The 12,586-nt window shown below is 40.8% G+C and overlaps 1 pseudogene; it reads left to right on the top strand.

Annotated features, from left to right (window-relative positions):
• LOC114820443 (uncharacterized) overlaps window positions 1-12,586 on the top strand; it is a 90,773-nt pseudogene that overhangs the window by 26,894 nt on the left and 51,293 nt on the right.

Genomic DNA, 12,586 nt, shown 5'->3' with positions numbered 1-12,586 from the left:
CAATACATTCATACATAAACATCATACATTCCAACACATTCATGCATAAACATCATACATTCCAACACATCCATACATAAGCCAACTGTGCTTCGAAAAGGTTCAACACACTTTGTGTCATTCGACATTTGCCACAATGTGCCTCGACACCTTGCCCTTATTCTCACCAACTAGGTGATGAATGAACTCACCTTCGTACCACCAACTAGGTGATGAAATGTACAACACGTACTCTAATATTATTTGGAAACTTGCCACCCTTATCACCAATCAGGTGAAGAAGGAACTCATCTTCATGCCACCAACCAGGTGATGAAATATACAACGCGTACTTTCCTTCATGCCACCAACCAGGTGATGAAATGTACAACGCGTACTCTCCTTCATGTCACCAACCAGGTGATGAAATGTGATGAAAGGTGATTAAGGAATTCACATTCGTACCACCAACCAAGTGATGAAAGCAACCTACCATTCATTCCATTAACCAGAAGACGAGTGGTACAACTTGTACATGTGAACTCCTAGCATTCACAAATAATCAAAAACCATCAAGCTTTACAACTCAACTAGGGGAGCACTTATGCCTAACAAGAGCTATAGTCACCAACAAAGTCTTATTGCAAGCCAACAATGGCTTCAGTGCATGGTATACGAAGATCAAGCTCTTCAGCCCTCTTGCATCTGCTTCAGACATTTCTCCTCTGTAACAATGCAAACACTACAACTCATAGAAAGCTTCAAACGCTCTTGATCAAGACTGTTCGAAGCAAATTCAATTTATATGGTTCATCCAAACCTTCGACTACTACAAGATGTGGCTTCCATCACAATCTCTCGCTTAACAGTATGGAAGCAAAATTTGTATACGTTGTCTCTCCCACATTTTCAAATTTCTAGTTTTCCCAAAAAACAAAAAACAAAAAAACAAAAAAAAAAAAAAAAAAAAAAAAAGAGGAAATTGGAAATTGGGAAATTCAACAAAGCTTCATCAATGGAGGACAAATATCAATCTCAAAAGCTTTGCACTATCTTCATCAAGATAGTGTGAAGCAAAATCAATTTATGGTGCCAACAAAAGCTTCATCAATGGAGGACAAATATCAATCTCAAAAGCTTTGCACTATCTTCATTCATCAAGATAGTGTGAAGCAAAATCAATTTATGGTGCCAACAAAAGCTTCATCAATGGAGGACAAATATCAATCTCAAAAGCTTTGCACTATCTTCATCAAGATAGTGTGAAGCAAAATCAATTTATGGTGCCAACAAAAGCTTCATCAATTTATGGTGCCAACAAAATCAATTTATGGTGCCAACAAAAGCTTCATCAATGGAGGACAAATATCAATCTCAAAAGCTTTGCACTATCTTCATCAAGATAGTGTGAAGCAAAATCAATTTATGGTGCCAACAAAAGCTTCACCTATAAAGCTTCAACCCCAAAGCTTCACCTATAAAGCTTCAACCCCAAAGCTTCACCTATAAAGCTTCAACCCTTCAACACCAAAGCTTCACCTATAAAGCTTCAACCCTTCAACACCAAAGCTTCACCTATAAAGCTTCAACACCAAAGCTTCACTTATAAAGCTTCAACACCAAAGCTTCACCTATAAAGCTTCAACACCAAAGCTTCACCTATCAAGCTTCAACCCCAAAGCTTCACCTACAATACAAAATTTCAACACCAAAACATATAAAAGCTTCACACACTCTTCATCAAGATAGTGTGAACCAAAATCAATTCATGATGCCCAACAAAGTTTCAACCTCAAAGCTTCACATACAAAGCTTCAACACTAAAGCTTCACCAACAAAGCTTTTAAATATATATATATATATATATATATATATATATATTATTTTTAATTTTTATTTTTTCGGAAATTCGAAAATTCAAAAATCCGGAAATTTGAAAATTCAAAATAAAATAAAATAAAATAAAATAAAAAAAATCAAAAAAAAAAATTGCCTAGGCCTCCTCTTCTTTGGGCCTAACAACTTTCATAACAAATATATATGAAGAAGGAGTTTTGGGCTACCACTTAGAAAGGAAATGCCTCATTCGTCAACTCCCTCGACCAGAGACTTGGGGGACTCCTACCATATGCTACTGCACCTTGATACTCGGAAGTCTCACGACCACTTAGTGACTTGGATTTTTCAAGTCTCCAAACGAGAAGTTTTCCTCACTCGGGAAATTAAGGGAGCACTACCTCAACCTACATGCTTCACTCACAAAGTTTCAACATACAAGCTTCAACAAAAGGAAAAATTCAAAGAACTTAGTGAAGAAGGCCTTGGTGTATTTAACACAATACGTTGAAATGAAGCAAATCTTGTTTATTGATATTCCCGATAAGTTACAAATATGTACATATACATGAATCAAAATAAACAAACAAGAGGGAGCCTTCACAAAGGTTGCTTAGGGGAAGTCTCAGCAGTCGGTAGAGCCCCAGAAAGAGAAGGCACCGGAGGGTGGTTATCTGGAGCCTCAGTACTGGAAAGAACCCCAGAAGGAGGAGGCATTGGAGGTTGATCATTTGGAGCTTCATTATGCGGTACAGCCCCAGAAGATGAAGGCAATAAATGCCTTTGGAACAAACCCACAAACCGCTGATGATCAAGTAAAACCTGACCATCAGATTCCTTCATCTGGTCAAGCTTCTTCTTCATGTTTGTAGCATAGTCATGTGCCAGCCGGTGCAACTGTTTATTCTCATGCTTGAGCCCTCTAATCTCCTGTTTGAGACTCATCACTTCAGCAGCCAATGATTCAACTTGGCAGGTTCTAGCAAATAGGCGTTGGGCCATATTAGACACAGAACCTGCACACTGAACACTAAGAGCCAGAGAATCCTTAACAGCCAACTCATCAAACCGTTTGGAAAATAGTCTATTATCTTTGGGAGTGAGAAGTTTCCTGGCCACCACCGCAGCGGTCATATCATTCTTCATCACAGAATCCCCAACGGTAAGAGGACCAGTAGAGGATATGAAGGATGGGCGTCATATGTTGTCTGGAGAAGGCGTGGCTGTCTCTTCTCCAAGGTTCAAGTCAAAACGACGGTCGGAGGGGCCAGACATTTTCAAAGGTGTTGAAGAGGGAAGAGGTTAGACAAATCAAGATCTTAGAAGTGCAAGAAGGGAGCTTCTACTGGTGGAGATTCAAGTGTGCTGTGGAACTTAATGCCAACCTCTATAAAAATCTGCACTTGACGGAGCTTCAGGAATCGAAAAGGCGTTTGCTTTCTCGAAAGCTGAGCTGCTCAGAGACCACGATGGCCGATCTCAGAAATCGAAGAAGCACCTGCTTTTTTAGCCTCGTCAGCACCCGCATGCACACTCAGCTTTGCGGAAATTACAGGCAATCTGTCGAAGATTTCTGGTGAAGTAGAAAGCACGTGAATCTTACTGTTCAATCACCACTCTCCACACGCACCATCAACTCCTCGGGTACCACATATAACTTTGCCAAAGATCTCTGACAAAGTTTAGGCACGAGAATTTCGAAGTTCCAGCTACCCTACTATTACCCACAGGGTAAAGGAACAGAACCACTGCTTGACAACTGGAAAGTCCCAATGTGTGTCGACCTCCGTGTTCTGTGGCAAGACAGGCTTGCAAGAACGTCTAACCTTTACTCACATTCGAGAAAAGACTCCCAACATAATTACTTTCTCAAAAACCGAAGCGGCACCGCTTTCCGAATCTTGAGAGCCAGATCCCCGACGGGATTGCTTGTTCGAAAACCGAAGAGGCACAGCTCTCAGAACTTCGAGAGCCAGATTTCCTTAGATAAAGCTTGTATGTAATCTTCACACGCAACATCAGCTTTCCAGATACCACATACCATTTTTTCAAAGTGCTCTAACAAAGTTAAAACACGTGAAGCTGGCAGCTCCTACTACATTGCTGTGACCAAGAAGGGTAAAGGAATAGCATTACTACTTGTTATTGGGAAATCCCTATATACATCGACCTCCCTCCTCAACGGATAGGCAAACCTGCAAAAATGCTCAACCCTTTCTCGCATTCGAGAATGCACCCTCAACATAACCTCTCGAAATACTCAGCTTTATTTCCCCCCGATAATACCTCAGCAAATAAGCCACACCAAGAACAAGAGTATCTCATATCATCAGGGTCGAAAGCAAGAGTATCCCAGATCATGCTTTCTCCTTGTCCTTGTCTTCGTCCTTGTCTACACCTGCAGGACAAAGAGAAAGAGAGCAGTTAGTCGGAACCTGAAATCAAACCTCCAATCTGGAACTGACTGCCTGAGACCTTTGCCTGGTTACTTACTTAGCATTGCTCTCGAGAACTCATCCTCAACTGCTGTCAAGGTCATGAATTCCACCGGCACATACCTCATGACAGTTGATCAGATATTGGCTCTTTACACTGAAGCTGCCAAGCGTGGATGAGTCACTATGAAGGAATGTTCTGAAGGACCATTTAAATGCAAAGGTTGCACACCACTTCTGCCATACAAAAGATTGAAGCAGAAGGTTCAACGGTGAGCTGAAACAGATCACTACCGCACGACACCTTTCCATACCACATTCATTATTCCGTCAACAGCAAAAGTATCCCATATCATCAAGGTCGAACGTACTCTAGATTTGATGGACTTGTTTTGACCCTCAAATTCTTGAGTCGGCCTTATACTCTGAAGGGAACCAGAAAACCCTCCAGCACAGTTCAAGAATAAGCCTGTGGAAAGTTACTTCTTCAAAAGCAAAAGTATCTCATATCATCTCTTCTCCATTTGCTTCTCCTTATCCTGGGAGCTGAATGAGAGACAAGGAGAAGGAGAACAATCAACCAGAAGCCAAAGTCGAACCTCCGATCCTGGGTTGCTTGCTTGGAAGTTTGACTGCTTACCTTGTCTGTCACCTCTTTCGGCATATCTCCTAGCTCGGCGACTTGGGGGACTCCTACTATAGGGTTTGTATCGCACTTGACCAAGCCCGAAACTACAAGTAAGCTTCAAGTGAAATTGATACATTACCTTGTGCATCTTCCTCGGTTAAAGATACCACCCATGGATGGAGGAAAAGTACTTCCAGAGAAGATGCCACATCTACATATGAGACAGATAAGGCACGTGAAAATGATACCACACTTCAGTACTTAGAAGTTTCATGATTACTCAATGGCTTGGATCTTGCAAGTCCCCAACCGAGGAGCTTCCCTCACTCGGGAACTTAGGGGAGCACTGTTTGTACCATACTTGACCAATCCCGAAACTACTGAGCACCGGTCAACGTTATACCATCAAGGACCCAGAAGAGCTTCCCTTCAACCAGGAGGCCAATCACAATGCGACACGTGTCGACATCAGAAGCCAATCACAGCTCGACACGTGTCGACATCAGAAGCCAATCACAACACGACACGTGTCAATGTTAGAACAAAACTAGAAACTCTCCTCTATAAATAGGGATCATTCTCCCACAATAATCTCTAATGTGATTTTGTACTAAACTATTCACTAGAACTCACAAAATGAGAGCTTGAACCTATGTATTTGTGTAAACCCTTCACAATTAATGAGAACTCCTCTACTCCGTGGACGTAGCCGATCTGGGTGAACCACGTACATCTTGTGTTTGCTTCCCTGTCCTTATTCATTTACGTACTTATCTTCACTAGTGATCGAAGCAACCAAGCGAAGGTCACAAACCTGACACTTTCTGTTGTACCAAAGTCCTCACTGATTTTGTGCATCAACAAACATTACTACTTGTTGTTAGGGAGACTCCTATATATGTCGACCTTCATCCTCCACAGCCAGGCATACCTGCAAATAAAAAAAAATGCTCAACTTTTATTCACATCCGAGAGGGCACTCCCAGCATAGTCTCTCGAAATACTCAGCTTTTTTTCCCCCGATAATACCTTTGCAAACAAGCCACACCAGAGCAAGAGTATCTCATATCATCAGGGTTAAAAGCAAGAGCATCCCATATCATGCTTTTTCCCTGTCTTTTCCTTTGCCCTTGCTCTTACCTGCAGAACAAGGAGAAAAAACGCAATCAGTCGGAACCTGAAATCAAACTTTCGATCTAGAACTGATTGCCTGAAATCTTTGCATGGTTGTTTGCCCAACATTGCTCTCGAGTACTCATCCTCAACTGTTGTCAAGGTCACAAAGCCCTTCTACAAATACCTCAAAATAGTTGATACGATATTGACCTTTTACATTGAAGCTGACACACATAGATGAGTCGCTGAGAAGTAGTGTTCTTAAGGACCATTTAAATGCAAAGGTTGCATTCCACTCCTACATCGAGTACAAATGCTGTAAGAGATTGAAGCAGAAAGATCAATGATGAGTTGGAACATATCACTACAACACAATGCCCTTCCTATAGAACCACACCACCCAGACAAAGAAGTCTAAATCAAATCCAAACCCAGCATCGCTGCCCTATCCGAATAACTCGAGAAGCTTCAACAACCTTTCGCTGACACCATCGCTAAAAAGCAAAGCCTCGCCATACCACACCCACTACTTTGTTGACAGCAAACATATCCCATATCATTAAGGTCGAACGTACTCTAGATTTGATGGACTTGTTTTGACCCTCAAATTCTTGAGTCGGCCTTATACTCTGGAGGAAACCAGAAAACCCTCCAGCCCAGTTCAAGAATAAGCCTGTGGAAAGTTACTTCTTCAAAACCAAAAGTATCTCATATCATCTCTTCTCCATTTGCTTCTCCTTATCCCTGTTGCTGTTTACGACACAAGGAGAAGAAGAACAATCAACCAGAAGCCGAAGTCAAACCTCCGATCTAGGTTACTTGCTTGGAAGTCTGATTGCTTACCTTGTATGTTACCTCCTTCGGCAAATCTCCTAACTCGGTGACTTGGGGGACTCCTACTATAGGGTTTGTATCGCACTTGACCAACCCCGAAACTACAAGTAAGCTTCAAGTGAAATTGATACATTACCTTGTGCATCTTCATCGGTTAAAGATACCACCCCTGGATGGAGGAAAAGTACTTCCAAAGAAAATGCCACATCTACATATGAGACAGATAAGGCAAGTGAAAATGATACCACTATTCAGTACTTAGAAGTTTCGTGATTACTCAATGGCTTGGATCTTCCAAGTCCCCAACCGAAGAGCTTCCCTCACTTGGGAACTTAGGGGAGCAATGTTCGTACCATACTTGACCAATCCCGAAACTATTGAGCACAAGTCAACGTTATACTGTCAAGGACCCAGAAAAGTTTCCCTTCAACCAGGAGGCCAATCACAGCGCGACACGTGTTTACATCAGAAGCCAATCATAGCGCGACACGTGTCAACAACAGAAGCCAATCACAACACGACACGTGTCAATGTCAGAATGAAGCTATAAACTCTCTTCTATAAATAGAGATCATTCTCTCACAATATTTCCTAATGTCATTGGTACTAAATCATTCACTAGTACTCACTAAAGGAGAGCTTGAACCTATGTACTTGTGTAGACCCTTCACAATTAATGAGAACTTTTCTACTCCGTGGACGTAGGCAATTTGGGTGAACCATGTACATCTTGTGTTTGCTTCCCTATCTCTATCCATTTACATACTTATCCACACTAGTGACCGGAGCAATCTAGCGAAGGTCACAAACTTAACACTTTCTGTTGTACCAAAGTCCTCACCGATTTTGTGCATCAACAAGTTGCATTGGAAATCCATCTTTATGGTTTAGGGTTCACTGCAGGTCAAAATCAATCTTGCATCCCTGGATTCTTCAGGCCACAAAGGAGCTTTGCACACTACCCAGTTATCAACTGTCTACTTCTAATTCTTGCAAGGGTACAGCTGGTCATTTGGAGGAACCCAATGTCAATTCTGATTGCAATGTAACTGCCGAGAAAATTAGGGGATTGTACCAAAACCCAGTGGATTTCACCAAAGTGAACAAGAATCTGCTTCCCACTGTAGTTCTTGTTGGGTGCCCGAATGTGGGAAAGTCAGCTTTGTTTAATCGGTCAGTAGTTCATGTTGCCCTTTTTTTCATTAAACTTTGTATACTACGTGCATTTGGCATAATTTTCGTTTTACTTGTCAAAAAGAGAAAATGAAGGCAGATGTTGTAATTTGTAATGTTCTTGGCCTTGCTTTCTAATTTTTTTATTTTTATTTTTAATTTGTGTGGGTTTCTTTTTAGTTTAATCCGGAGGTGGGAGCCTTTTGTCTACAACACACCAGATGATCATGTTACTCGTGACATAAGAGAAGGCATTGCCAAATTGGGTGATCTACGATTTAGGGTATTGGACTCAGCTGGCTTAGAAACGGCTGCATCTTCAGGCTCTATTCTTGATAGAACATCAGGAATGACTGCAAGCGTTCTTGCAAGGTCTCAGTTTGCGGTTTTCCTGATAGATGTAAGGTTAGTTATGTGGAGGCTAGCATGGCTTTCTTTATGTAAAATGAAAATGTGGTTTAATTTGGTTTATTAAATGAAATGTATGTTTTTGGGGGATTTTGGGTATACATGTAAAACTATGCATGCATGCAAATACATCCGAATATGTGTGTATGTGGGATTATTGATTGTGAATGAGAAACCTTATATCATGTGTGTTTGCTCCCTAAATCCGCCATGGTGCCTTGCGGGCAAGCCGGGGATTTACTGCACATACGCGATTGGTGGGTGCGGGCGTGCCACTACTAGATGCCACTAGTAGACGGGATTTGAATGATTGAGGTTGCGCCTTTTGACTTCAAATCAAGAGATTGTGCCATTTGAGTGGGAGTTGCTCAAATTAAGGTTCTTTGTTTGCCTTAAAAATAAGGACTTTACTTATATGGAGAGATAGAACAATATGTAAATGACAAGGTTGCTTGGAAATATAGATGACAGAGGAAAGTGACTGATATTGCAGATTGCTTGTAATTTATATGACTGGAAATGAGTACATAAAAGCTACAAATAAGATCGATACTACAAGTGAGTAGCAGAGCTAATAAACAAGAAAAGCAAAGGATGCTTGGCTAAAAATAAATGTCTACAAGGAAGCTGGTGAGCTAATTTGAGTAGAGTTTTGATTGGTTATTTTGAGTGTCCATAATCCTTGTGCATCTACTCCTTTTTATAGAGGTCTGGAGGAAACCTCTTGCTGAGGTTTTGTACTTGCCCGAAAGAAGCTTGGGCAGCTTGCATTTCCTTACTTGGGTAGCTTACATTGCTTTTGCCAACTTGCATGTAGAAACAATATTAAAAGGGGAATTTGCATCTCCACCACATGTTTTTAGCACATGTTTTCCCACTTGTAATAAACTAACATTTAAAAGAAGCAAGTTGGCCTCCTTCACATTTTCTTTGCATCCACACCCGTATGTTGCCTTCCAACCCATTTGCAAGGATGCATGTATCTGGATTAAACAATGCTTGACAAATCTCCACCACCAAAACAAATTGGAAGAACAATATTATAGTGTCCAACCCCTCTACTTGCATCTAAATATCTTTCCAAATTAGCTTTCTTGCATATTAATCCTCCAAATGCCATATTTTACCCAAATTGCCCAAATAAGTAAAAATGGGTATATTTTGAGTACAAACAGTGCCCCCCAAGTTTTACAAATTTGAGCAAAGTTTGTGAAACTTACAACTCCAATGCTGCTAGAATTGATGTCGAAGGAAGAGGCACGTCTACCTCCTCGATCCTTTTGTCGTTGAGAAACTTGGCAAGATGAGCAAGGCAATTGGTAGTGCAACTAGCATTGGAAAAATGTTGTCTGACTTATGCATCCTTCTTGTTGATACCAAAAAAACGTGGAAGCATCCTCATTGGTTACATAGATAATAAACTGGACAAATTCCCGAAGTCGGGCAAACTGGAAAGTATAGAAACAGATGGAGAAGAGAGAAACTTGGGCAACTATCATTTTTATTCTTCTTTTTCTTTTTTGCCTGTTTCATATATAATATATAATATATAATATAATATATATAATCTACTCCTTTCGGGCAAAAGTACTCTAATTCCCTTATATTTACATAATATAATATACTACTATATATATTATATTATAGTCCAACAACCTTTTCTTTGCCCGAAAGGTTGGATTAGACTTGCCTATCTTAGACCATTTATATATATATAATACATAGCCCATTCGGGCAACTTGAAACGAAAGGGGACAAGAAGGAAAAGAAGATAGAGACAGCCATTTCAGGCTGCAGGAAGAAAAGCAGCCAGTCTTATAAGATATATATATTTTTTTTTGTTTCTTTTCAGTACTTTTCTTCTATATGTATATATATATCCCACTTGGTCAAAGTAAAGATAACAGACTTTAACAGAGACACGGAGAAAGAGAAAGGAAAAGAAATAAAAAGAGAAGGAGAGAGAGGAAGAGAAAGAAATAATAAAAAATAAACAAGAAGAAAAAGGGGGAGACCCTCTTTCGGACCAAAGGAAAACAGAAGAGATAAGAGGGGAAAACAGGAAGAAAAATGAAGAAAAGGAAGAGGACAGGGAAAGAGAGAGAGCCTTACAGTCTTGTATGATTAGTGCTCACACACTCCTCTCCCTAGCCAGCAAAAATCCAGATTTCTCTTCCCATACTGAGAGATAATCAGATTGCATTTGTTGCTCACTTATCCATTCCATTGAGCTGTACTGGAATTTGCTCTGCTGGTTGATGTTCTTCGCACAAGCTGCAACTCCAAGACACCACCCATGTATTCGTTCTGGAGCCACAACGCCACCCCGGGCTCATGGGATTTCCTCGCGTTGTCTACCTCACTTTTGGTTTTTTCGCTGCTCGCCTCATTTTTGACAGATTCATCTTACGCAAAATTTCCATCTGGTTGTTGAGGAAGAGGCCTGCTCCGTTGAAACATGAGCCATGGTTTGGGAAGAGTACACTACCCTGATGGTTTCATCTTGGATAACAGAAGGACCGAGAGAAACTGTCGGTCATTCGGGCAAACTGAGGTGTTCTTGAGTGGGTCTCCAATGGTGTCACCAATTACTGCTGCCTTGTATGGGTCTGAACCCTTCGACCCAAGACTCCTTGCATGCTCTGAAGCATAAGCCTGAATGTACTTTTTAGTATTGTTCTATGCACCGCCAGTGTAAGAAGCATATATTGCCATCTGATGGAATCATTTTCTTAAAGTGTGCATTAGTGGAGATCATGACGCAGGTAGCATAGTCGGGCTTAGCAATACCCTTCATGAGACCTGGAATGATATTGAACTGCCTGCGGACTTCCTCATTCATTTTTAGCGTTGCACGACTCACAAAGGCTTCAAGAAGAGCCAAAGACACCAGAGGGATTGGGATACAGCAGCTGCGGCAAGAATACTTCAAATATGTTTGCCAGATCAAACATGGGGCCCATGTCTAATTGACAATATTTAAATATTTGCAGTGTAGAAGATGTCATGCCCTTCGGGCAAGATTATAGCTCCATCGGGCAATAGTAACATTCCATGCCCCTTCTGTAATAGCTGCGGAGACTTTGGGAGGCTCTGTGACAAAATCTTCAATATAAAGCTCCCCCAGCTATATTTGAGTGAAAGATTGTTGGGCAAATGCAAAGAAAACCCAGTCGGGCAAACTGCAACATCCATTTTCTGCTATCTTCTTCGAGCTTTCTTCTAGCCGCTACTGGTAGCTGCCGAATTAGCCCGAGCTTTGGTCGTAGGTGCTGGTGAGAGTTAGGGAGACATGCAGAGTCTGTTGGTGGTGAGCAGGGAAGACGTCACTCCCGTCAGGCATGGTTATGGTTCCATCGGGCACCACCAGTCGGGCAAGATAGCCCCATGTTCTTCTTGCAATAGCCATTGAGACACAGATGACATGCTTTTCAGCAAGAAAGCCATAGTTTCAGCTTTTTATGAAACTCCTCATTCCATGAATTTGGGTACAGCCACTGGATGGTTTTCTAATTTCAACTTTTGGGTTCGGGCTAAATACATTCATTGGATAAGAGAAAAATGGAAAGAAGGGTGAAAATGGCTATTCACAAACTGCCCAACTCTTTGATATTTACTGTAAAGTTCCCCAGCAAGAAAACAAAAAGGGAAAGAAAGCAAGAAAAAACAAAAGCATGAAAGCAAAATGTTTTTGTAATTTTTGGAATTTTTAATTTTTATGGCTTTTCTTTGTAACAACACAGGAAACACACAAAGAAAACAGAGCCCTTTTGGGCAAACAGAAAAAGGAAATTAAAGGCCCTAACGGGCAAGTGGATATAAAAATAAATAAATAAAAAGACTTGTCAGGCTATTAAAACAGTAAAACATAAAGAACATAAAGACAAAGCCCTATTGGGTGAACCAAAACAACAAAAAGAAAGCCCTTAGTCGGGCAACAGAAATGCCCACTCGGGCTAAGTGAAAAAGGTTACCCAGATTTTTAAAAGCAAAAAGGAGAGAGAGAGAGCCCTTCTCGGGCAAATTAAAACAAACCAAATTTTTTTATATTTTCTTTGTTGTCTTATCTTCAAAGCTATACATATAATATAATATAATATACTATATATATATATATATATATGACAAGCCCAATCGGGCAAAGAACTTCCACTGTCCTTTTTGACATATAATATAT

Source organism: Malus domestica, chromosome 13 (genome assembly GCF_042453785.1).
Source record: "Malus domestica chromosome 13, GDT2T_hap1".
Taxonomy (NCBI): domain Eukaryota; kingdom Viridiplantae; phylum Streptophyta; class Magnoliopsida; order Rosales; family Rosaceae; genus Malus; species Malus domestica.
The sequence above is the reverse complement of the archived record's forward strand: the minus strand, read 5'-3'. Positions and strand labels throughout refer to the sequence as shown.